Below are 25502 nucleotides of genomic sequence, written 5' to 3'. Positions count from 1 at the left end.
GAGTACAGAAAAGTAGGAGTGATCCTCTTTAAGTTGTAATTATTTAAGTGAGATGTGAGGTCCGGCGGCCTTATTCTTACCCTTCCGGGCTGGCAGACGTTGGTATGCAGAATCTTGCGAGAAGGCACAGCACACTATCACAGGGAGACATGTTTGATGATTCTTTAAAACCAACTAAGAGAAGTTAATCTCATTGAACTTCTTCTTATTCAACAAAAGAGTTGGATGTTTCCAAGTCTAATGTGACTATAATGTTCATTAAATGGACTTCTTTACACCTTTAAATGGATTAACGGCACACCTTCACAGTCTAATTATTATACATGTCATTCAAAAAAATCACAGATCTAATTCAGGGGATGATAAAGGCTTTTCTTTTACAACTCTCGGAAAGACAGTGCAGTAAATGGATTTGATTTTTATCTGTGTCACTTTTTTTTTTTTTTTTTTTTTTAAAGGGCACACGTTGCTTCTAGGAGGTAGGAGGGAAGGACGGCACTGAATGTGCAGAGTTTTTCTGCCCTAGTGATTTTAGTTTGGAGATTTAGGAGCCCCCCATGCCGGACTCGCTTGCCCTTCCGGACTCGCTGTGCCAGGTACCTTAGGGGTTCCTCCCGCCTAAGCCTGCTCAGCTAATGACTTCAGTCTGTCCAGCACAGCTCTTAGTCAGATAAGCGATAAATTATGCACGGCCCCCTTTTAGTCTTAGGCCTTTGGGGCTTCTCGGAGTTCCTTTACCAGGACCTTTCTTGAAAGCAAGAGAAACGCTCTCACCAGGCCCCTAGAAACAGCAGTTCAGTTAACACGTACACATCCTATATCAACTATCTTTGGACCTCTACTTGTCTCCTTTTTTTTTTTTTTAATCGGGGGAACATTAAACTTGTTGCACTCTGGCAGTTCGTTGGTGTCCCAAGGATGTCACAGGCCTTGCTTGGCTCAGGTGGGTACAGAATGTTCTAGATGCTATCAGAAATAGGCAGGGACATTTCTTTCCTTGGGGACAGGATCTATAGGGGTGGGCCCTGGAAAACCCACAGTGAGTGATTTCAGGTTTTTTTGGCTTAAGGCTGAAAAAGGTACAGGTTTGTCTTCATTCACTCATTTTTACCAACATTTATTGGGAAATCAGTATAGGCCAGGTGCTAAGCGTGACCTTATCACATGCAACACAAAGTTGAGCAGACACAATTGTTATCCTCAGGGAGCATTCAGCCTAAGAGAGATTAACATGTAATTCTGTAAGTCGAGAAAGTCTCTAAATTGTCCATAGGAGAGGGGTTAGAGCTGGCAATCTGGTTAGACGTTGATTCTAGAGGTCTTGCTTTGAGGTTGTGCTTGCTCAGTGAGCTCTCACACTGTTTTTTACTCATGTTGTATCTTGTATGGAGTTGTTTTGGAGTGGTAGACGGAGACGTGGGGGGAGAAATGAAGCACCTTTCTCTTGGGGTCATCGCTGGACATCTCCCAGTCCGGGCTCCTCCAAAGGAGGCTGGAAGGGGGAGGGGGACCCAGGCTGGGTCACAGGTGGGAATGTAAAGTGTGTCTTTGGAGCATCCTTATGGTGTAGTGGAAGGAACATACACTGTGTCCGTACTATCAGGTGGGAAGGCCAGCGCTCCTGCTTCCAGAGATGTGAGTGGCAACAAGTTACCCTCTTTAAGCCTCAATTTCCTTATCTGTAAGCAGGGATAATTATATCCACCTTACCATGTTCTTGTGGGCATTTAGAAGCAGTAAATATTTGAAGGGTCTAGCACAGTGCCTGGCGCACAGTAGGTGTTCAATAAATACAAGTCACTGTGTCCTTCCCTATCCTCCCCTCTCCCTTGCTCCGTGCCACATAATAACCCTCATAATCAGTCTTAGCTAGGTCTTACCTCATAAAGTGTAACAGCTCAAAGCCTACCTGTGTTAGAGTTCTTTGCGTTTTGAAAGGAAAATCCTCAACGATTCATTCTAAATCCCCAGGAGCAGGGGAGCGATCGCCAGCCTGGGTGGTCTTTGGGCGGATGGAGGCTCTGTTGGGATGGGCAGAACCACACCACCCTCGATTCTCACAGCCAGAAGCCCCACTTCTGGCTCCCTGGTCTCACTCACATCCGGTACCTGGAATTCCGTCTGGAGGCTGCCCCGTGTGTGACCTGGTCCGGATTGTGAGCGAGTCTGGTGTGGCCCCGGGCTTAGCATGTGCCGTCCCCAAGCCTGAGCTCACACATGGTGCTCCTGCCCCCATCTCTGCCAGCCTCTGTTCTCCTTTGTATCTGGCATCCCCCAGGATTTGGCAGCAATGGGTGAGGATACTCTTAGAGATGCCTGTGCTGAGACAGAGAACTTATAAATCATTTCAGTTCCGTGTTGTACCAACATCGACGATCGGAATTAATTACGCCCTAAACCAGAAGAAATTGTGTTGCAAAGAACCAACATCAGCTCGGAGACTGTAAGCCTCTCCTTCTTGTGTTCTGAAGCAGCACGTGCAGGTACCTTGATAAAGCAAACATCAGCCCTTTGTTTCGTGTAGGTCCTGTGTTCTTGTTTCCAAACTAATAAATACTGAATGAGTAAATAATTTTGTTTTCTCTTTGCGTTCTAAAGACTGAGTTGTATTTGGCCAAGTAACTTAGGGAATATCATTAAATACTTTTCAAATCGTGCTTTCTCTAGGACATATTCTGCTCTAGGGAAACGTCTACATATCAGTCTAGAATGGGAAGATGGAAGGAAGTGGGGTGTGAACCTCTCTGGAAAAGGCCCCTCAAAACTGAGACTGTCCACTCCCAGGAGAGTAATCAGCAGTGGGCAACACCTATGGTCCATTCATTCATTCACTCACTCATTTGTCTTCTCGTTAATTCCAGAGGGGCTGGGGATTCCAAGGTGTACAATGAAATATCAAATTATGGGAGTTAAAAATCTTACCCAAACACATTTATACATGATAAAATGCCAGAAAATAATTTAATTATAAAAATCTGATGTCAGGATATTTAAGAATAGAATTCTAATATTTTATTTTATATATATATATATATATGTATATATCTATGGATGTAATATCTAATAGCATGAATGCGTGATTTCATATATATAAATAATATGCAGGTTACATAGGAGATGATGTTAATTCCAAAGGTCTATACTCAGTAGCCAGAAAACATAGATTATTACTTCAAGATTTTTCTCTACCAGGGCATTCTGTGATGATTCTATTTCCATCTTAGATTTACTTAATCAGTGAGATAAGAAAAGTTAAACAACCTCATTATATTTTATGTTAATTCTGTCCCCGGCTTATCAGGTAATAGAAAACATGCTTTGATTTGCACTTATTCAGAGGCCTGACTTCAGCTCCAGCGCTGGGGAGGGAAAAGATCTTTGTTCAGGAAGTTACTTATTGGACAATTAACATGTGGAAACTATACCAAACAGTATGTGAAAATGGTCAGTTCATGTTGAATTTCCAAAGGGTGGAGGCTCATTCGTCTTACAAGACCATGACAAGTCTTGCTGATGGAATAAATGGGATCATTGTATTTCAGGCTCCAGGTAATTATCAGAAATGAAGCTTCGCGAATTCTCCCCTAATGGGGCCACCTGTCACCCTTCAGTCTTTGTATATAATGGCATTTTGTTTCTGAAGACCCGGGCCCCAGTTTAGCTCTTCCAAATGTTAGGGACCGTGTCCTGATTTCCCCTTGTCTTGCTGTGATGAATAGATACATTTTCAGCTGGTTCCCCACCCTCCACCCAACACGTGACCCTGGGTGTCCAGAGTGCCTGTGGCAGGCGTGTAAAGCTATAGCAAAGCCAGGTGTTCCGCCGTCATCGCTTGCCCATCGGCGGACTGATCGCGGAGACGTCCGGGAGGGGGTGTGGGGACCGTGGGTGTTGGGGGGGGTGATTCACTCACCGCCGCCACGCCCACTCCCTTCCCCTCCCGGTCGCCTGCTGCCAGCTGCTCTGGGCTTGTGGTGGCTGCAGCAGGCTGTTGCGGAGACCCAGGGCAGGCAGGCGGTGGTGGTCAGGGCACGGGGGGGGGCTCCTGGCACGTTGCTTAGGGCCTCAGCCAGAATGCCCCCGCCACGTCTTTTCTACTCATAGGCCGGCAGCATGTACCCAAGGCTTTTCCTCTGAGGCTGGACAGAGAAGGCGAAATGGCTCTGGGGTCCCTCGTGTGACCCACAGGCTCTCACACCTGCTGCTCTCTGTGGATCTCGGCTCGCCGATTCAAGACCTATTGCGACCAGGGTATTCCGTGTCAGCCCTATTGTCATCACGGATTTGTGTGATGTGTCAGATACTGAGAGCTCAACGATCTCCCTATATTTTGTGTTAACTTTGTCCTGGGCTCATCAGGGAACAGAAAACACGCTTTGATTTGCACTCCTGCAGAGACCTTTGTGCAGGACAGGACTCACTGGACAATTAACATGAGGAAACTATACCAACCAGTACGGGAAAATGCGCGGTTCGTGTTGAATTTCCGGAGGGCACAGGCTCGTTCTCCTCGTTCTCGGGGTGAGGGGCTGGCATTGTTGGGTTCAGTAATAACTACAAATGGCAGACGTTTTTCCGGAGGGTGGGGGCCTCCACGTACAAATGCAGTACTGGGAATGTATTTTCTCTTCCTTACGATTTCTTAATAACGTTTTCTTTTCTCTAGTTTACTTCATTGCAAGACGACAGTTGTAATGCATGTAACACAGAAAATACGTGTGAATTGGCTATGTATGTTATTTGTAAGGCTTCCAGTCAACAGTTGGCCTTAGTAGTTAAATTTGGGGGGAAGAAAAGTTATACACTGATTTTCACTGTGCAGGGGGTCGGGTCAGCGCCCCTAACCCCCACATTGCCCAAGGGTCAACTGTACTTTCAGTGGGTCATGCCTTGTGTTTAGTCTAAAAGAAGGGGAAATAACCTTGAGAGTCTTTTACATTTGAGTGAAGATGCTTTCTCATGTGTTTTTGTTTAAATTTTTTTTTTTAACATTTATTCATTTTTGAGAGACAGAGTGTGAGTAGGGGAGGGGCAGAGAGAGAGGGAGACACAGATCTGAAGCAGGCTCCAGGCTCCGAGCTGTCAGCACAGAGCCCGACGCGGGGCTCGAACTCACGAACCATGAGATCATGACCTGAGCCGAAGTCGGACACTTAACCGACCGAGCCACCCAGGCGCCCCGGATGCTGTCTCATTTGAGTGAGAAGTACCCTTCAGAACTTGGGAGCAAGGGTGGGAAATACCATTTGAGTCCAGGGCTTGGCAATCAGAGGGCCTGGATGATCCAAACACTTTCCTTACCTAGGGCGTTACAGCCTTATAGGTCTGGTCTGTATGCATCGGGGACCACAACACTACAGGGAAGTATAATTTCACGCTAATTAGGACTTCTTACAAACCACTTCCAGATGAAAATTTTAATCAGTAATCAAAAGCATTCACTCCTAATGCAGGAAGGTCTTCAATACATTCTTCTATCACCCAAAGAGTTCCCTGCTGCGAGCTGAACTCAGATCAAGTGCGTGTCAAATTGACATCTTAACCTGTCTGAGTCTTAAATTCTCTTGCAAGTGATGGTTCTTCAGAAACATCTCCAACCTTCCCTTCCCTTCCCTTCCCTTCCCTTCCCTTCCCCTCCCCTCCCCTCCCCTCCCTTCCCTTCCCCTCCCGTCCCCTCCCTTCCCTTCCCCTCACTTCCCCTCCCTTCCCTTCCTTTCTCCTTCCCTTCCCCTCCCCTCCCCTTCCCTTCCTTCCCTTCCCCTCCCGTCCCCTCCCTTCCCTTCCCCTCCCTTCCCCTCCCTTCCCTTCCTTTCTCCTTCCCTTCTCCTCCCCTCCCTTCCCTTCCCCTCCCTTCCCTTCCTTTCTCCTTCCCTTCCCTTCCCCTCCCTTCCCCTCCCTTCCCTTCCTTTCTCCTTCCCTTCTCCTCCCCTCCCTTCCCCTCCCTTCCCTTCCTTTCTCCTTCCCTTCCCTTCCCCTCCCTTCCCCTCCCTTCCCTTCCTTTCTCCTTCCCTTCTCCTCCCCTCCCTTCCCTTCCCCTCCCTTCCCTTCCTTTCTCCTTCCCTTCCCTTCCCCTCCCTTCCCCTCCCTTCCCTTCCTTTCTCCTTCCCTTCTCCTCCCCTCCCTTCCCTTCCCCTCCCTTCCCTTCCTTTCTCCTTCCCTTCTCCTCCCCTCCCTTCCCTTCCCCTCCCTTCCCTTCCTTTCTCCTTCCCTTCCTTCCCTTCCCCTCCCCTCCCCTCCCTTCCCTTCCCCTCCCTTCCCTTCCCTTCCCTTCCCTTCCCTTCCCTTCCCTTCCCTTCCCCCGGCTGGACAAGACACAGTCATGCCAGCCCCTGCATGGCTGAACTGTCATTCTCTTTTAGCTGGTGGTGTGATTTTGGCCACAGCCCCCAAGTTGACACCTGTTGAAATAATATTGGAGCCACATTTGTAACTAATCGCAACCAACATGTCAGCTCAATTAATCTGACAATAGAACAACCCAGGAAAGGAGACTCTATTCAGGCCCAGGCTGATGCTCCCAGTCAAGTCCAGGCTTGTCGTCTATTATCTGACAAGCCTAGGACAAAATTAACACTAAATACAAGGTAATTTAATTAACTCCTCCTATCCCAGCAGGCAGGTCCCAGCACCCCGGGTGCCCCAGGCCTTCTAGCAAGCTGAAGAGTGTTGCACCCCCAGCGAGTAAACACTTAGGTTGGGCTTTCATTATTTTAAGTGGGTGATTTGCAACCAAGGATCTCCATGAAATTCCTTAGAGAACTAATGCAAAAGTATAGTCTTTTCTTATCCTTGAGGACTTGGCAATAAATTATATGAAAATCATCCACAGGAAAACATTCCTTGTAAGAGTCAGGATTCTTCAAGGAATATGGCGCTTCCCAAAGAGAGGAAAGGAAGAGTCAGAGACAGAGAGAAGAGAGCCCAAGACCCTGTTTCCAAAGGAACAACAACAAGAAGATAGTCTGAAAGGTTAAAAAAAATAATAATAAAGAAGCCATTATAAATATAAGAAAAAAATACACTTTGCAAACTTGTTCTATTATAAAGACCTTCCTTAGGAGACACAAAGGCCTCTTTTCTTTCCCAGTTTCAACAAAGCTGACCCTTGACTTCATCCCCACTGAATTGAACACCATCTATTTAATTATTCTTCCCATTTTCCTGCTCTCCAATACTAAGCCAACACAAGGGACCTGAATTGACAGGTTATGAGCATACGAAAGCAAATCACAACTCTTCAGTCTGTAGAGGTAAAGTAGACAAGTTGAAAAGTCTGGATGGGAAAAACGAGGCATCGGATGGCTGTAATTGTTAGAAACAATTAGCTAGCTGAGCCTATAACTCATAAACAGATTGCCACTGGAGGTCGTGCAGAGAATGTGGGCCTTTCATGGATGTCTGCGGACTAGGGTAGTTTGCTGAAAACCAGGCCTGTGTTCTTACCTGGGCTTCCCGGTGACTGATGACAACCCACGCTGAAGGTGGCTAGGGCTCTGTTGTGTGGCTTTTCTCCACGTGAAGCCAATTAGATTAGGTACCAAAGCAATAGGGAGGTTGAGGCCCACATTCAAATGTAGATGAAAAGAGTTATCTGGGTCAGGAATACCAGGTCAATAAAAGCCTGCAAAACCTCATTAAAAGGCAGATCAGCAGGATGGACTGAGATCATTAAATATGTTAATTTGCAGCAAGGAAATGAAAACTTTTGGAGAGGCCAGTGGCTGATGGGAGCCTCAGCCAACTGTAGGTTTTCATCTCGGCTCCCTGGATTCTGTGCTTGGGCAATCAGTTACTGGTTTCCTGGTCTCTTTTGTCAGGGAGTTGGAGTGCATGATCTAAGGTTCACCTCGATTCCATTTACTCGGTACCTCAGGGCTCTGGACATGTTATAGCCGTTACTGCTTAGCCAGGGTTGCACATTGGAATGACCTAGGGACCTTCTAGATATCCTAATGCCCAGACCTGTCCCAGACCAATTCAATCAACATCTCTGGGGGAATCCAGGAATCAGTATTTGTCAAAGATCTCCAGGTGATTCCACTCCAGGTGGCCGAGACTGAGGACCACCAAAGTCTCCTTCTTTCTAACAAATAGGCACGAGAGACGCCTACCTAAACCACCCCCACCCCCCAGCCCCACCATCCTTGAGAAGAGCTGGCTTTTTTTTTTTTTTTTTTTTTTTTGATGGGAAGGGATCAAACTAGTTGTTCGACCTCACATCTCATATTCCATTCCCTGGCATACAGCTCAGGCAACATTGGAATCAGTGACAGATCACAGGTGTAGAGGACCACAAATTATCAAGACTCCAAAGCTGCTCCTGATGGACAGAGCTGGAGAAAGCAGCCTGGGCCATCCCAGCTAGTGGGTAAGGTATGGGCTGTTGGAGGACATAGTGTGACATTTCTGTACCTCTCAGACTGGTTCTCCCAGCCCTTATTGACCCATGGGCTGTTCTTACTAGCCTCTTGTCCTTCGCAAAATCACTAGCATGGTGTCCGTTGTCCCTTGGCCTCCCTCCAGGAGGAAGAGGAACGTGGTGGTCCCTAAAAAAGTAGTCATCACAAAAAGTGGGTTAAGGCAAGCTACTCTTTTAGGCAAAGTGCACTATACTGAATAGTGTTCTCCTCAAAGTTCATATCCTTCCAGGAACCTGTGAGCCTGACTTATTTGGAAGTAATGTTGTTACAAAGGTAAGTAGTTAAGATGAGGTCATACTCATCATGGAGTAAGGAGGGCCCTTAATCCAGTGTAACTAGTGTCCTTATAGGAAGAGGCGCAGACAGGCAGACGAGGGAGGGTGAAGCCACGTGTATTACTCTGCCAGGGCTGCCATGGCAAAATATCATAGATGAGGTGGCTTAAACAACAGAAGTTTGTTTTCTCACAATTCTGGAAGCTGGAAGTCCAAGATCAAGGTGTCGGCAGATGCAGTTTCTTCTGAGGCCTCCCTTCTCGGCTTGCAGATGGCTGCCTTCTTGCTGTGCCCTCGTATGGTCGTCTTTGGGTGATGTTTTTGGGGCTTAATCTCCTTTGCCAGTCATGTTGGGTCAGAGCTCACCCTAATGGCCCACTGTTACTTGATGGCCTTTTGACAGGCTCTGTCTCCAAGTATAATCACATTTTGAGGTACTGGGAGGTAGGGCTTCAACACATGAATTTTGAGGGGACACAACTCGGCCCGCAACTCCATCCGATGACAGAGGCAGAGAGTAGACTGACACATCTAACAGCCAAGGAACTCTAAGGATTGCCAGCAACCACTAGAAGCTGGGAATGGGCGAGGGAGGATCCCCACCTAGAGCATTCAAAGGGTGCACGGACCTGCTGCCACATTAATTTTGGATTTTCAGTCTCTGAACCCTGAGAGAATAAGTTTCTGGTGTTTCAAGACACCCGGTTTGTGAGAATTTGTTACAGCAGCCCCAGAAAATGTACACAGCTTGTCTTATGCTTTTTCCGCTGTCCGCAACACAATTTAAATGTGTAGGCACGGTGAAAACTCATGCCCTCCAAGTAAGCTTGTGCCATCCCTGCAGACCACAGCACAGGGCAGCAGAGGAGCCCTAGGAGTGGACTCCTCACCTGGTGCTGGGCCATCGCAACTGCGACACCCTCCACGACCCTGGGGTTACGGCGAGGAGCGACGTCTCCTATCAGTCCTCGCTTTTTCTTGAGGAGTGGTCCTCTGAGCACGGTTCTGGCTGCAAACCACCCATCAGAAGTTCTGCCTGGGATCCGCCTCCACCCTGGGACCAGAGTGATGTAAAGGAGATCTGTTGCTTATTTACTGCCCTGAGCATCTAGCCCAACCCCAAGCTCCTGTCTGAGGAGGGACAACTGTTACCAGGGACCACACAGGGAAGATGTCTCGGGAAGGAGCTTTAGCTGCAAACCACAGAGTTCGGTCTCTCCTGTGGGTCTTTCAAGGAGCTGAAGCCTGTGCCTGTGGGTCCCTGGTTTTCTAAAATACATCTCTGTGGGTCTAGGGCTGGTCCAACTGTGGGCCAGCTGCCCGTTACCTGCTGAATGAACAAATGAATGGATGGGTTTAAACACAGAGGTGTTTAACTCCGAAAAGCAGCTCCTGTGAGGCATTTTGCACATAGAGGTCGGCAGCCCCGGGTTCCATTCCTGGCTGTATCCGGCCACTGTGGGGCTTTGGAACGGTCACCTGTCCTCTGGGTCTGTGTGAAAGGAGGAATTCGGATGCCCGCCCTCCAGTCGTCTAATGACTCAGTCACTTTTCGTTGGCGTATGCCTTTTTTCTCCTGCTTGCTTTTGGCTCCTGACCTTGCAAATGAGCTGAGGTGTGCAAAGCAGGTCCTTGAAGCCCCTTTGCAAGCAAGTGGGGCCCAAGAGGGGCGGGGAGACCAGCCAGTGTCGGCATTCCCTCCTCTAGATACTTGCAAATAATGAGAAAATAGAAAGTTGTACAGAGCCCAGGGCCTGGGGCCTGGGTTTAAGAATGATTTATAAACGTAGGAGGAAGGGAAAGAGGGAACAGAGGAGGGAAAGGGCCCCAAAGTGAAGAACTGCACCAATTTGATCAACGATAGGCCGCCTTTATCCCCCGGCAGGAAGCACCCCAGCCCTGAGAGGTGCTCACTTTTTCAAAGAGAAAATGCAATTTGTAAACAATCAACATCTAAACAAGCTACAAACAGCCAGCCCTGACTTGCAGCAGATTTACTGATGCTTGAGTGACTACAATTCACAATGTTTTTCCACACCAACTTCTTTCATTTGTGGCCAGGTATTCGTTAGGACAGCAGGTACCCCCCACCCCCCACCCCCCCGCACCCCCCAGGACTTCTGGGCTTCTAACCTAAAGAAGAGGGGCCGGGGTCCAAGCACTTTTCCGTCCCCGTGGGTGCGGGCCCAGAGCTGCTCGTCACCACGGCTGGCCCTGAAACTCGCAGGCTAGGGTATGTTTGTTTTGTTTTAAAATTCTAGCCTTTCAAAAATCGCCCATCATTTATCACTCATCTGAGCTAAGCGATTGGAGGCGGATGCTGGATGCTTTCCTCCAAACTCCTCCCCGCCCCCCCCCCCGGCCCGCCCCCCTCCCCCAACAGCTCCTCTCCCCCGGGGAAATCAAGAAAAACAAGATTCTACTTGTCCAGGCCCCTCAGAGACTCCTTGGAATTGCTGGAATCGGCACAATGAGAGTAATGGAACCGTGTACAGGACGTAAATACAACCTGCCCGCCGGAGTGGCAAAAAATAATGAAGTAATTAGGTGAACTATTACCAGCACCTGTGACTGATGGGTACACGCACGTTTCTGCCTTAATTATAGTATTATTTGTTGGGAACAATAAGCAGATTCTGAAGTTGCGTCCCTTCTGGCCCCGCACCCAGCGTCTCTCTCCCAAGGGTCCCACTCACCCCAAGGTGCGAGCCCAGGATGGGGGAGACGCCCGGCCCAGCCTGCGCAAACCCACAGTGGGGAAGTGAGAGTCCTGCTCCCCAGCCCATTAGGGTTAATGCCACTTTAATTAGCCATCGATGTGACTCCTCACCGGGGCTATTTAACGCGCCATTTCTAGGCTAAGCTTGTGTCCTGCAGACAGACCCGAACTGCTTCCGAGACGGTCAGGGAATGGAGGCTTTCTAAACAAGTCGCTGCGGATTCTATATGGAAGTGGCCGTGCAAACGCCCCACCTGTAGTCTTGTACCCAGAAGACTGCCCTGCCTCCTCGCTGGGATTTCCGCACGGAAGTGCCCACTTGCCAGTAACAATAATCATTTGATGATGATAACAAGACTTAACATTTGCGGGGCCTGGGCGGCTCAGCGGGTTGAGCGTCCAACTTCGGCTCAGGTCACCATCTCACGGCCCGTGAGTTCGGGCCCCGCGTCGGGCTCTGTGTTGACCGCCCAGAGCCTGGAGCCTGCTTCGACTCACGCTCTGTCTCTCTCTCCTTCAAGATGAATAAAAGTTAAAAAAAAAAAAAGAGTTAACATTTATAGTGTTACTGTGCACCAGGCCCTTTTGAGTCATTGTACGTATAGTCACTTATTCACTCCTCACAACAACCCAGTGAGATAGATATTGTTAACCTCCCCCCCATTTTACAGATGGGGAAACTGAGGCATGGGGAAGTTCAGTGACTTATCTGCAATCACAGGAGCAAGACTCCAAGACCAGGAGTTAGGTGGCAAAGTGCACACACTTTATCTTCTGTCCACTGCACTTGCCCAGTGGATTTCTTATGGGATTGTGGACCGACGGATACCCCCCGTGTGTCCGGCACAGGCTGGGCTCAAAGGGGAGAGGGTGGAAACGTGGGAAAAGGTCATGTTAAAAAACAAGGCAAGAAAGCAGTGCCTCACAGACTTGCCGACAGACTGGGGAGCGTCCACCGCCTTCCGTTAGCGGGAGAAGGTCGACCTCCAGGTACAACCGTCATGCATAGCAAGGCTCACGTCAGCCTTCCCATCATCAGCTAGAGAAATGTGTGATGTCTGCAGGATAAATCCCTTCTCTGAGAGCCACAGAGGCACGCACCTTCTCCTGGGGTTTAATTTTGAAGCCAGTTGAGTCCGTTGAATTGCTTAGCCAGGTGATTGTGTTTTGCAAGTTTTGCCCCAATGGGAGGCGGAGTCATTGGTCCCCACCGTCCATTTGCCATTTCTGGCAGAAGGAGGTTGAGCGGTGGACCTTGCTGGGTGACCCCAGACAAGTGACCTAACCTCCTTGGGTCCCAACTTGCTGATCTGTAAAATGGGAAAGATGACCTCATCTTCCTCACAGGCTGTGAGGATTAAGCGAGTTAATAAACATGAATCACTGATTACTATTATCATATGCAAAAGCAGACTGAACATGAAGCTAAATGAATCTTACCCTTTGGGCCCCTGGTCTTGCACATTCCCTCCCACACAGCATCGTATTTCGTATTCAGCATTTTGTCTATTTTTCTTACAGAGGGTCCCAGATTGTATAAGCTTCAAGCCCCTCAAAACCTGGATCCACCCCGTGATTATCTCGGAAAGGAAGCATCTGGCTTGGAAAACTGCAGTCCTGCCTAGCTCTATGCGAAGCTTCTGTGTTTTGGACATGAAGACATGGGCGAAGGACCCTCCTTTGCGGACAGAGACGTAAACTTCTTTCTAAGACAAAGACCCATAGAAGACAGTAGATGCTGGGCTCATTACTGAGTGAGCAACCCGGCCCGATTTGCCAGGGGCTATACCAGTTTTAATGCCTAAAGCACCGAGTCCCAGAACCCCCTCAAATTTACTGGGCAAATTTGGAAGCTTGGTGACCCTGCTTGCTGAGGACAGCATATCGCTGTCATTCACCGCAGAGCTCCCAGTCAGCTGAGTGCCTGGTGCCTGGTAGGTGCCCAGTAACTACCTGTTGGAAGATGGTGTGGAAACCAACTATGGTACCTGATGGGCCTGGGGAGGAAGAGCGCAGGGTGATCTGGGCGGGCGGGTGGATGTCACGGCAATCCTGTGTGAAACACCGGTCTGCGGTGGTGAAGCTGGATCAGGACATGGGGAGAGGGTCTTGGAATGTGACGTGCCCCCAGACCTCGGGGAGTTTCTGGCTACCTCTGTGTACCTGGTAACGAACAGCAGTTCTGGCATTTAAAATCCCCACCTCTTCGTTTTCTCAGCCCAGGATCGCTGCCCGTGTCCAGGCAGAAAACTGTGAATGCAGGCTGGATCTGGCCGGGGGGTAAATGGTGCCCCAGGCGGGTCTGCGGCGGGCTTTGGGCAGGCGGGCGAGCCGCTCAGGCCCCGATTCCACATGCTGTGTAGACTCCAATTACTCGAGGACTTAAGAGATCAAACAGCCCAACTGTGCTTCACAATGAAAGAGGAGGTCTTGATTTTACTTTGTGCTACACCCTCCAGCCAGACCGTGCAAAAACAATGCGTTGCATTGATGTCCTCCTGAGCCCCAAACCTTCCTGAAATGGTCTCCGTCTATCCCAGCAACATCTCCGTAAAGGGGACAGGGGAGAGAGCCAGATGTTTTAAGGACGGGCGCGATTCTCATCGGACTGCTGAGGACATCATGGCAACCCCAGATGTCTTTCACCACATACTCCTACCTTGCCATGGACAGGGAATTTTCGAAGCCTTCTCTACTTTTATTTTCAGGTATACTTTGAGGTGTCGCGTTGGCATGTGAAGAAAATTGTGTGCATCAGCCCTTGGCTGAGCTGTGGCATGAACACAGGAGACCTGATAGAAAACAGGGAAGTCAGCAAGGCACCAAAGGACAGAGACTAGAATTTGGCCAATTTTATTTTTCTGCTCCCTCCTAACACAGTTAGGATTTACCGTGAGCAACAGCACAGCCCCAAAGTAGTCTGATTTCCTTTTAAGTGAGGATGTCAGTGATTAGGTGAATATTCCAGAAAATGCAAATCACTTTGAACATTTAAGAATAAGGAAAGCAGAAAGGTTGGGGGGGGGAAACTTTTTTGTAGACGTCTCAATAGGTAGGCAACAATAGAGACCTAAGCCCACAAATCTGTTTTCACATATCGGTATTTTTTCCTAATACTTCTAGCTTTCAGACAATGGATTTTTTTTATAAATTTTTTTTTTCAACGTTTATTTATTTTTGGGACAGAGAGAGACAGAGCATGAATGGGGGAAGGGCAGAGAGAGAGGGAGACACAGAATGGGAAACAGGCTCCAGGCTCCGAGCCATCAGCCCAGAGCCTGACGCGGGGCTCGAACTCACGGACCGCGAGATCATGACCTGGCTGAAGTCGGACGTCTAACCGACTGCGCCACCCAGGCGCCCCCAGACAATGGATTTTTAATTAAGGATAGTGTACCAAAGCAATGAGCCATTTCAGGATTTTTTTTTTTTTTTTGATTGGTGACTTCATCTGTGTAACAATCCGGTTTTTCAGGTTGCTCCTCGTTCACAGTCTTTTCTAAAAACAAATGATACGTACCTTAAATCATCCAATGTTTCCCTTAAAATAAATAGCCCCTTGACAAAGTGAAAATAAATGTTTGAGCTGTGGCTGAAGCTTTATCACAACGTAGAGATCAGGATGATAGTTCAAAAGGCAAATGCAAATACATTTTAGGCTGAGCCTTGTACACCGAAAGCATGTATTTATGGTGGAAATTGACCTTAACATGCAGGGGAAATGATCCTGTAGTATTTTCGATTTTGGAACTGATAGGCTAAATCATTTTGTATTTGATGGTCTTAAAAAAGCCGTTCACATTGCTTTGAAAGCAGCGTTTTTCAAGCACTGTAAACTTGCTAAGGTAGAAATCTAGACAAGCAAAATTACTTGCTCTGGGAGATTCCTAAACACTTTGTCTTGATTTTACCCTCAAATATTGAATTCTCTGCCAACCATTCCATACACATACACTGCTTATTTAGTTAATTTTTTTTTTGCACAATTTATGCCTAAATGACTTATTGTCTCACTCTGACTTGTCTTGGGGACATTTAACGTGGATATACTGGAAGAAGAACTCAAAGTGTTCAATGAACTTTAGACTAATTGACAATGCAAACTGCAAGCTGGAGACATTTATTTTCCACTACTGACTTGGATTTCTTACCTCTTTTACTGTAACAGACCTACCTTAGACCGTTGAATATCAGATTGTTGGTAACTGTGAAATGTGACATTGTAACCCAGTGCAAAACGTCGCGATTGTGCACATGTGTAAGAATTAAGACGTCTTATGAAGTAGCATCAAATGCTGGATTAAACTAGGCACCTGCCACAGAGTCTCCCCCCGCCCCGTGCAAATTCGGCAGTGGTAAGCAAGTCCTGTGGGTTGTAGAAGTCATGGCCAGATCATGGATTTCTGTACGCAGTGAAAGCTCCCGTGGGGAAAATGTAGCGGGGAATGTCATGCTACTCACCTTGCTTTTACACCACGTTTGTTGCAGGCAAAGTTTTCTCCAAATTGCTTTCCACTTTTGCTTGTCAGCATCCAGAAAGAAACAGTTTCCCCCACTAGTTACTTCTTAGTTATCCCCAAGGACACAGAGATCTTGGAAGATAATTTGGCATGCTTTCTTCAGTGTTTCCCCTTAGCTGAAAGCCTTAAAGATGGACAGATGTACATTGGTGGCCCGATAGGCGCTGAAATTTAGAGCCGACGAGCTTGCTCCAAAAGCCTTTCCTATGGAATGAGCACAGTTTCACATATCGCCACTAGATGGCGACTGACAACCATTTGTATCAGCCACACTTGGCTTCCCATCTGTCAATAACTCGCCAACGTGTCCTAAAACAACTCCTCTAAGACCACTTCACTCCTGGATTCTTATTATCATTTCAACCTTTATGTAGAAATTTAAATGGTTCTGACTTCTGTTTTGGAAGTAGAAGAAATCCCCACCGGAAGAGACTATATCAGAAAGCACACGGTTGTATTTGTTATACAGCAACGTTAATAAACATTGGCACTCACAGCTGAATTAAGACATAAATGTTAAATGTCGATGTCTATCCTACCCATTTATCTCCCAATGCTTCAACGCACGTTTATTAAATGCCTGTTGGATGCAAAATGTTACTTGCGCTTCTGAAATGTTGAAAGAACATTTTATTGCCAGAAATTAATACGAGTACCAGCAAAGAAAGACACCAATTCCATGTTGTACAGTTGGGCCATTGATATAATATGAAATTATAATATGAATTATATTTAAAGGGAAATATATGCCGGAATTCCGGCAACTCCATTTCTTGATGGATTGATTCAACATCTTGATGATGTTGAATAAATCTGCATGTCAGGGACAGAAAAAAAAACAAAAACAAAAACAAAAACATACGAAGCACTTTGTAAATTCACTTCCCCCTGCTAGCAAAACATAATCCCCTTTGCCTTAATAAATTGTAAACTCCTGTAAAGAAAATACATTAATAAAATATACAAGCTGTACAGTGGGGTCAGTTCTCTCTTTTGTGTCCTTTGTCACCAAGTATAGGAATGAGATATCTCAAAGCATAATTTTTTTTTTTTTTTGGTCTGTTTGCTGACGGGCTTTAATAATAATACTGGCTTTATCACAAAGTGTTCAGGAGGATGTGAGAAGACTCCTTCAAAAGTTAGCTCCACACCTGTGGAGATACTAAAAGAATCTCTGAGATTCTCTCCACTTTTAAGAAGCAATGATTTTTTAAAAATGAGCATTTGAGTCTTTTCAAACCATCTCAAAATAGGTGTGATATTGCTTCTAAGCCAGCCTCTAACCAAAAGAAAAGAATGGTCTCATTTTAGAGTTACTGGCTGTTTGTTTGAACTGAGGAATTAGTTGCATTTCAAAATAAAGACATGCCTAATGAAATGATTAAAACATACAGAGCATTAAATTATAAGCAGATGGGAGTTGGGGGGGGGTGAGTTTGCTAGAGAGCTGATTCCAGGAAAGCTGACAGCTTTGGGTTTTTCTCAACAATACAGAAGATGATTGTTTAAGCAACAGAAGATAAGAAAACAACCCCTGAAAGATAAATCTTTTTTTTTTTTTGATAGACAAGAGCCAGAAAGTAAAGTCCATGTATATCATAAGTGTTCAAAGAGACAGAGAGTCCTGTTGAAGGATGGAGGATATTCACAATGAGGCCTGGAAAAGCAACCAGGAAATTTGCAAGGGTATCAGAGTAGTGAGAGGTCCTAGGAGAACGAGGAGGATCAGACAGACCCAGGATAAGTCACGGTTCAGGGTTTGGATTCTTCATAAGAAAGTCAGACGTCTCCCCGGCTGTTGTCTGGTCCCAGTTATTCATGAAACGCCTTCCCTCTTCCCTCCTCCCTGAAATTTATCATTTTAAATGCTGCTCTGTATAGTTAAAAAATACTAGTTTGATGAGATGGAGTTTAGAATGGTGAAAAAGGAAGTTCAGCAAATCCAAGCAGTTCATAGACTGTGCAAATCGTCTGTTAAGTGGCACTTTATGGCTCAGCCGAATCCATGAGAGTTTTATCTTGAATTTCTATCAGGCTGCATTCAGCAGTAGCTGGTTCCCTGGAAACGGGCATTAAAAAAAAAAAAAAAAACTGTGTTGTGTCTCTATCTTTCCTGGATATACAATGGCAGTTTCGACCCATTTGAGCTGCCTTCCCAGACAGTAGCACTGATTGTCTTCGACTGTGGGTTAATGGATGTAGGTCTAGAGATCAAGGAAATAAACCCTCTAAGATTTTGTCTAAATTTTAAAAGGCATCTCACCTTCCTAAGTTGTGTGTCTTCTTTGTCCTGGATGTCTGCAGGGGAGAAGACAGCACCGCCATGGTGACCGTGGCTTTCACCCAGGGCCACGGCCAGGTTCACAGTGGGGGCTCGGGTCGTTTTCAGAATTGAAATCACCTCTTGTTTTAATCACAGAAAAAAACACACTGAAGAGGAGTGTGGCGCACGCACACGCACACACACACACACACACACACACACACACACAGACACTCTCTCCAGGGAGGAATCTCCTGTCCTCGTTCTATTTCGGGTGAGACCTTGTCCCCCGTCCACGCAAGCTGCCCATGTGTGTCTACAGCACTTTCCTGTCCGGCCTCATGGCAGAGAGCACGGCTCCGAAAACAGACGGATTCCAAGGGAATCCTGTTTCTCCAGCACCATCTGCCGACACCGAGCAGGGCTCGAGCCTAAACTCGGAGGTGCAAGCTATCGATTTCACCCTGCCTCCTGCCTTATTAAAACTCTCCACGCCACCTCTGCCGGGAGACAATGGCTATGTGTTCGGGAATCGAGGGAGTAGGTCTCCTTCCCAAATAAGTTGTTCCATTTACTGGGAAGGGTGGGGTTCAGTGGAACGCTTAGCTACACCGACCACGTGGCCCCGGCTAGGGAGGAGTCGCATCCCTTCCCACATTCCCTCCCCAGCTCCCGACCACCGTAAGATCTTACTCTTTTGCCTTTGATTCTTAAAGGTCGGTTGTGGGTGTCCTACAGTAAGCCTCATCCAGTACTTGGAAAGTGATGTACAAAGTTAACATTTATATTTAAAAAAATATAAGGGCATACCTTCTGGAATTCTACCTAGAGAGATGCACTCTTTGGAACTTGGACACTGTTTCCATGCCTCTGTGAGAAAATAACATTCTTGAGGAGATTCAAAGCTTTTGCCTTTATTAGCTACTGGCCAGTGGAGGGCGGGGGCCCAGGAGCTGGGACCGCGGTGGGGAACCAGTTGGCAGCTTGGTGAGGAAATGAGACGGTACCCACCGATGTGGGGACAGGTGTGGGAAGAGTGGTGTTCCTGGTAGGGACAGACGTGACGTCGGTCGCCTTTCCATCTGTGGGTGCGTGGCCCTGCACGCCTCTTCCTGGTCCCTCCGAGGTCCTACAGGAGCAAAGGGATAAGATAGCACCTCTGAGGGAGGCCGAGTCCTGATTAGAGGCTCCGGCTCCATCTGGCAGGCACACCCGCGTGAAGACCTCGAATTATGTTCTCTAAACCCTCTGTTGAGGGGTGCTCCCCGCTGTCCTCCTCCTCCTCCTCCCCATCACCATCTTCACGGTCACAGCAGTAGCAGAGGCTAACATAGGGAGAGCGTTCCACAGTCAAGGTGCCTTTCTGAGCACTTCACGCGCACCATGCCGTGTAAGCCTTCCCGGTCCCCCCGTGCAGCGAGGGCCGTGCCCACCCCAAGTCCTGGGCAGAACAGCGCTGGCCCATAATGAGAGCTCCCGGACGGAGAGTCGTGGCCACTCTTCTGTGCGATGTGCTTGCTCGGCAGCTGTCCTTTGAAAGCGGATGGACCTACCGGAAGCTGATTCATCAACACTAGTTCACCGAGCACCTGAGCGACGTCCCTGTGGAAAGTGCTAGGCTGCTTGCGCCGCGGGCCTCACTGTGCCTGGCGTGCTAAGTCGGGTGACTCAGTCGGTAGGGGATTCCGAGACATGGGCGGGCTAGCCCTTGTCCTGGAGACTCGCCTTAGGGGGAGGGGGAGGAGACACAGAGTGACAGACAAATAGAAGGAAGAGTAGCATATGAGGGAAATGCCAAAGACCCCCCCACACTCTCAGCTCCGAGCGGTGGTTCTGGGCCAAGGAGCACCTCAGGAGGTGGTTAAAGATGCCGATACCGGGCCCCAGCCCCAGAGATGCTGATTTGCCGAGTCTGGAGTGGGCCAGGGAATTTGCGTTTTTACCAAGTTTCCAGGTGCTGGGGGTCCACGGACCTCACACTGAGAAACAAAGGCCCTGAGGAGACAGGTCAGAGTGGATGAGGGTTGTGTTGGGGTGAGGGGCAGTCTTCCCAAAGGAAGGGGAGGTTTTGAATGGGCCCTGACCTTTCTCACAACTAAGATCATTGATCTCAACTCCTCACCTTATAAAAATGGGACTGCGATCAGTTGAAACGGGAGCCCCACATTTTCTGGGAACAAAAAACCCAGCCCTTCAGGACCGGGTGCCTGGAAGGGGCAGCAGAGGCAAGGCGAAGTCACGCCTCCTGCCTCGGGAGCCGATGCTGGGGAAGATGGGACGAGGCTCAGATTAGCTCTGAGGTCCCCGGAGTGCACGTCGGGGCTCTGACCGGCCAGGAGGGGGCTGAGGGGGACGCCTCCCTCAGCCTGTCCTCCAGCTGCCTGGATGGAAACAGCTGAACTTCAAAAGAAGCCTGGGGTTTACCCAAGGGCAGCTGTGGATGTGTGGGTGGGTGGGGCACCCAGGGGAGCTGAGAGGAGGGCTGCAGAACAGGAAGGGGGAGCAAAGGAGAGAGCTGCAGGGAGGAAATGAGCAGCCTCGGGGTTGGGCCCTCTTTCCGAAGCAAGTGGGAACACTTGGCAGTGTCTTCCACATTTGTGTTTTGATCGATACTGAGTCGTGAAATCGTCTTGAGAATCCCTTGAATATCCACGCAGAGAAGTTGTTTTCACGAGAATTCCACCTGAAACCCTTCCATGCACTTACACTTTCAAGGCTTGCCGAAAACGTCCTGAGGGTCGAAGGCCAAGAATCTGAAGCATCCCTGTGCCCCCCCCCCGCCCCCCCAGCAAATGCTTTTGTGAGCTGTTTTTTTCAAAAAGATGCAGCAGCTTTAGAGGGACGCCTGGGGGGCTCCGTCAGCTCAGCTGCCGACTCCTGATTTCAGCTCAGGTCACGACCTCACGGTTTGTGGGTTCGAACCCCGCATCGGGCTCTGTGCTGGCAGGGTGGAGTCTGCTTGAGATTCTCTCTCTCTCTTTCTCTCTCCTGCTCCTCCCCAACTTGCTCTCTATCTCTCAGAAATAAATCAATACACATTAAAAAAAAAATGCAGCAGCTTTGGAGAGTTTGGCTAAGGGGCGGAGAAAACCCCCAACCAACAAAAGAAAGCCACTCGGATTTGGAAGACAGAACTGTGGCGAGCCTGAGCGGGTGTTGCGTCTTAGGAAGACAACGGGAGACAAGGCCCCCAGCCCTCTCACAACGGGTGAGAAGGTGTTATCGGAGGAATCGCTTCCCGTGGCTTGAGTTACAGGAGGGAAAACATGGGCTCAGAGCTTGAAGAAGTAAAAAAACCAAAACAAAACAAAACAAAAAAAACAAGAAAACAAAACCACAGGGATTGTAGAGAACAAGAGAACAAGTTAAACAGTGAATGAACTGCCAAAGAAAGTGGAATTTCCATCCCTGGAGCTATTCTGGGCGAGAGGAGGGACCTCTTTATTACAGGTTGTTTAGAGTAATGAACGGGATCCCACCGCGGTGCATGGGAACGGGCCTGGTGACCCCGGCGAAGTTCCTTCCAGTCAGCAACTCCATAATTATTGACCCAGGTGGCCAGGGTTCGTCTCCGAGGAGGAAGAGTCCGTTTCCAGCGGACTTGCAAGGGCTCCGTTTGCCAACAGTGCTTTGTCATTGACTGGATCATTTTCAAGTCATTTTGTTCGGCAGAAACTCCAACGGGAATCCCCACTCAGCGACCGGGTAAGCATTTGCCGAGGGTCTTTCTGGCCAAATTGCATTCCCGATCGCCTGTGCAGGTTTAGGAAAGGGCCCAGGGGTCCCCTAAAGAATCCGGGGGCTCCCAGGAGAAAGGGAGGCAGCAAATACCCTCCGTGTTTTCTCTTGCTAGAAAGTTCCTTTGAATGACTTCTAAGGCTGGTGGATGGAGTTTCTCCCTCGCAGACTTGAGCAGAATCTACCTCCGTCCTGTTTTCAATCACTTCGATGTAAGGTTGAAATTACTCTGGCTTTCTTGTCTACACGTTTGCTGTGTTTTCTCATGAGGGTGTCCCACAACCCCTGCCCCCCACCTCCCCCCGCCAAAAAAAAAGTCAAAAGAGGTTCCCAATTGGTTTTAACTCTCCGTGTCTCCCTTCCTCTGCCCGTCTCAGGGAGACCGTTTTAAAAGGAGTTTTAGGAAACCAGTTTCCACATTTCACAATACACATTACATTACCCAATTTTACAATACACATTGTACAATGAATATCTGGTGATGATAATTTAATAAAAGAAAAGCATCAGCCCTGATTTTCTCAGGCTTCACCAGCTTGGGAGGGTACATGACTCTACGTTAATGAATAAACCACACATCCCTGGCTCCGTGAGGCCGTCATCCCCAGAAGGTTCTCGAATGACCACATTCACAGTCACAGATAGTTCTTCCTGCCTCTTCCCCAGGAAGTCACACAGAAGGGACGGTTCACCACCACCCCCGCTGCCAAGACCCATGGTGAGCGACAAAATGGATTCCTCGACAAGAGTGCTGGTTCCACATGGCCGCAAAGTGGCAAGGCCAGCGGCCGCCATTATGTTCCCCACGATGCTCCGCATGCTGCAGACACGAGTTCAAATCCTGCCAAAGCACAACTCCCAGCCCTGTCTCTAGGTTTCCATATGTGAGGCTCAGACACTAGCTGCCCAGCACGGATGAAGTATTAATAATACTCAAGCCCTGCTTGTCTTTCTCCCTGACCAAGAAGCAAGAGTGAAATTCCCTGCTGTCTTGGGCTCCCAGGGCCTCCACACACACTCACATACAGCTAGTTGGGTCCGAATTCAGCTGTGGTTCTTAACGGTATTTTCCAACGCCAAGACTGTCACACTTTTTTTTTTTTTTATAATTGTTTTTAATGTTTATTTATTTTTGGGAGAAAGGGAAGGACAGAGTGTGAACAGGGGAGGGGCAGAAAGAGAGAGAGGCACAGAATTCGAAGCAGGCTCCGGGCTCTGAGCTGTCAGCACAGAGCCCGATGCGGGGCTTGAACTCACAAACTGCGAGATCATGACCTGAGCTGACATTGGACGCCTAGCCAACTGAGCCACCCAGCCCCCCCCCCAACTTTTTCTTAAATTATACCCTTCGATTCAGTAATTACTGCCGAGTCACTTTTCTTTTTCTTTTTTTTTTAGGGAAACAATTGAGTACAGAAATGCTGTTAGGCACAGGATGTATATTGAAGCATATATTGGAACGAGGAAGCAGGTATCACCGAATGCTCTATCATTAGAGCATGGTCGGGTGAATAGTGCATAGACAATAAAAATTACGCTTATGGAGGGAAGATGTTTGTCACATAGGATAAAGTGAAAAAAACCAATCAGAACATTAAGTTTTGTACTTACATGGCTATAATGGTATAACATTAAAACAAAGTATGCATAAAAAGTCAGGAAGACTATAGAAATAATCATTACCAAAATCTGTCTTTCAGTAGTAGAATACTGGGTGGTTTCAAAAATATATTTCTTGGGGCACCTGGGTGGCTCAGTCGGTCAAGCGTCCGACTTCGGCTCAGCTCATGATCTCGCAGTTTGTGGGTTCGAGCCCCAGGTCGGGCTTTGTGTTGACAGCTTGGAGCCTGGAGCCTGCTTCTGATTCTGTGTCTCCCTCTCTCTCTGCCCCTCCCCTGTTCGTGCTCTGTCTCCCTCAAAAATAAATAAACATTAAAAAAATATATATATATTTCTTTCGGGGCATCTGGGTGGCTCAGTGAGTTAAGCATCTGACTCTTGATTTTGGCTCAGGTCGTGATCTCATGGTTTTTCGTATTGGGCTCTGTGCTGACAGCGTGAACCCCGCTTGGCATTCTCTCTCTCTCCCTCTCTCTCTGTTCCTCCCCCGCTTGTGTCCTCTCTCTACCTCTCTAAATAAATAAATACACTTAAAACGTTTTTTAAAAATATATTTCTTTCTACTTTGCTGAATACATCAAATTTCATCCAATGGGGATAGCTCTCAAGTTAATATTTAAAAAAAGCATTAAGAAAAAGAAAAGACCCCTCCCAGCCCCATCTCCATACAGGTGAAAATGAAGTGGGGGATCAGTTAGTGAGGACCACAAGTTTGGCATCCCCACTGGGCATCTGGCTCCCTCCTAAGTCAGCATGGCAGGGTCTAAACGCCAGAAGATTTGTCTTCAGAAATGGGGTCCCCCTGTCAACTCCGTGCCTGTTTATTGAGCACCTATCATATGTCCAGCATGATCTCACTGACAAGGCAGAAAACAGACATAAATTAAAGCCCATCTAGGAACTCCTCAGAATTCCAGAACTCTCAGCTCTGCGTCTCCTCTTTGATACTCAAGGTGGGACCCTGCGCTGGGTTCGGCCCAGCCCGTTCCTGAACTTGTCAGCGGCTCCTTCTAAAGCTCTGCCAGCAGGGTTGGCTCGAGGGGGGAGGAGGCGGAAGGACAGACGTGGTCCTAACTCCGGCTTCCTGCTTCTGTCAGCCTCGCCAGACCTCACCGCTCTCCTCTGCAGCTCCCCTGAAGTTCCTCTCTGAGGCAGTGGCTGAATCGAGTTCACCGTTTTCCTAACCCTGGCAGTGCTAGGCTCACGGTGCCCCTTAGGGACACGCATTTTGCCCAGGGCTTCCTCCTCAGAGGCCTGGGTCCCACCCCACCTGTCCTCTCTTGGAAGCATCCAAATTTTCCTGTTCGAACCTCTTCCCTTTGTCCCACCAGCCCTAGGATGGGGGTGGGAGTGATTGCCTTCTGCAGTAGCTTCCTCCGTGATGTCTTAAAGTTGTCTTTTTAAACCTTTCATTTACTGAATTAATACCGTTTTTGTGTTATTAACACTTCTTTGCGTTAAATCTGCCCCGTTTGAAGAGCTGGGGTGGCTTCTATGTCCCGACAGTAGCTGAAGGGGGAAGTCACTTGGGTGGGATTGCAAATTCCCCAACAGCAAATACCCCTCAGCCCTCCATGCCACACTTCCTCCTGCTTCACAGAAAATTTGGACACCTTCAGCTGAGAACCCCCCATTTCTCACCCTCTGGATGTACAACCTGTTCTCTATTCTCGTCTCCTCTCTTGTTTAAGACCAACTCGTAGGGGATCCAGGTGGTTCAGTGGGACAAATGTCCAACTCTTGATTTCGGCTCTGGTCATGATCTCACGATTCATGAGTTTGAGCCTCCTGTCGGGCTCCGTGTTGACAGCATGGAGCCTGATTGGGATTCTCTCTCTCTCCCCCTCTCTCTCTCTGCCCCCCACCCCCACAAGACCAAATCCTACACATGTGTTTCCCATCCCACCCCCCTCCTGGCCTCTCCAGGAACCTCCACTGTTAACTGAC

Source organism: Prionailurus viverrinus, chromosome D2, assembly GCF_022837055.1.
Source record: "Prionailurus viverrinus isolate Anna chromosome D2, UM_Priviv_1.0, whole genome shotgun sequence".
Taxonomy (NCBI): Eukaryota; Metazoa; Chordata; class Mammalia; order Carnivora; family Felidae; genus Prionailurus; species Prionailurus viverrinus.
Note: the sequence above shows the minus strand (reverse complement) of the source record.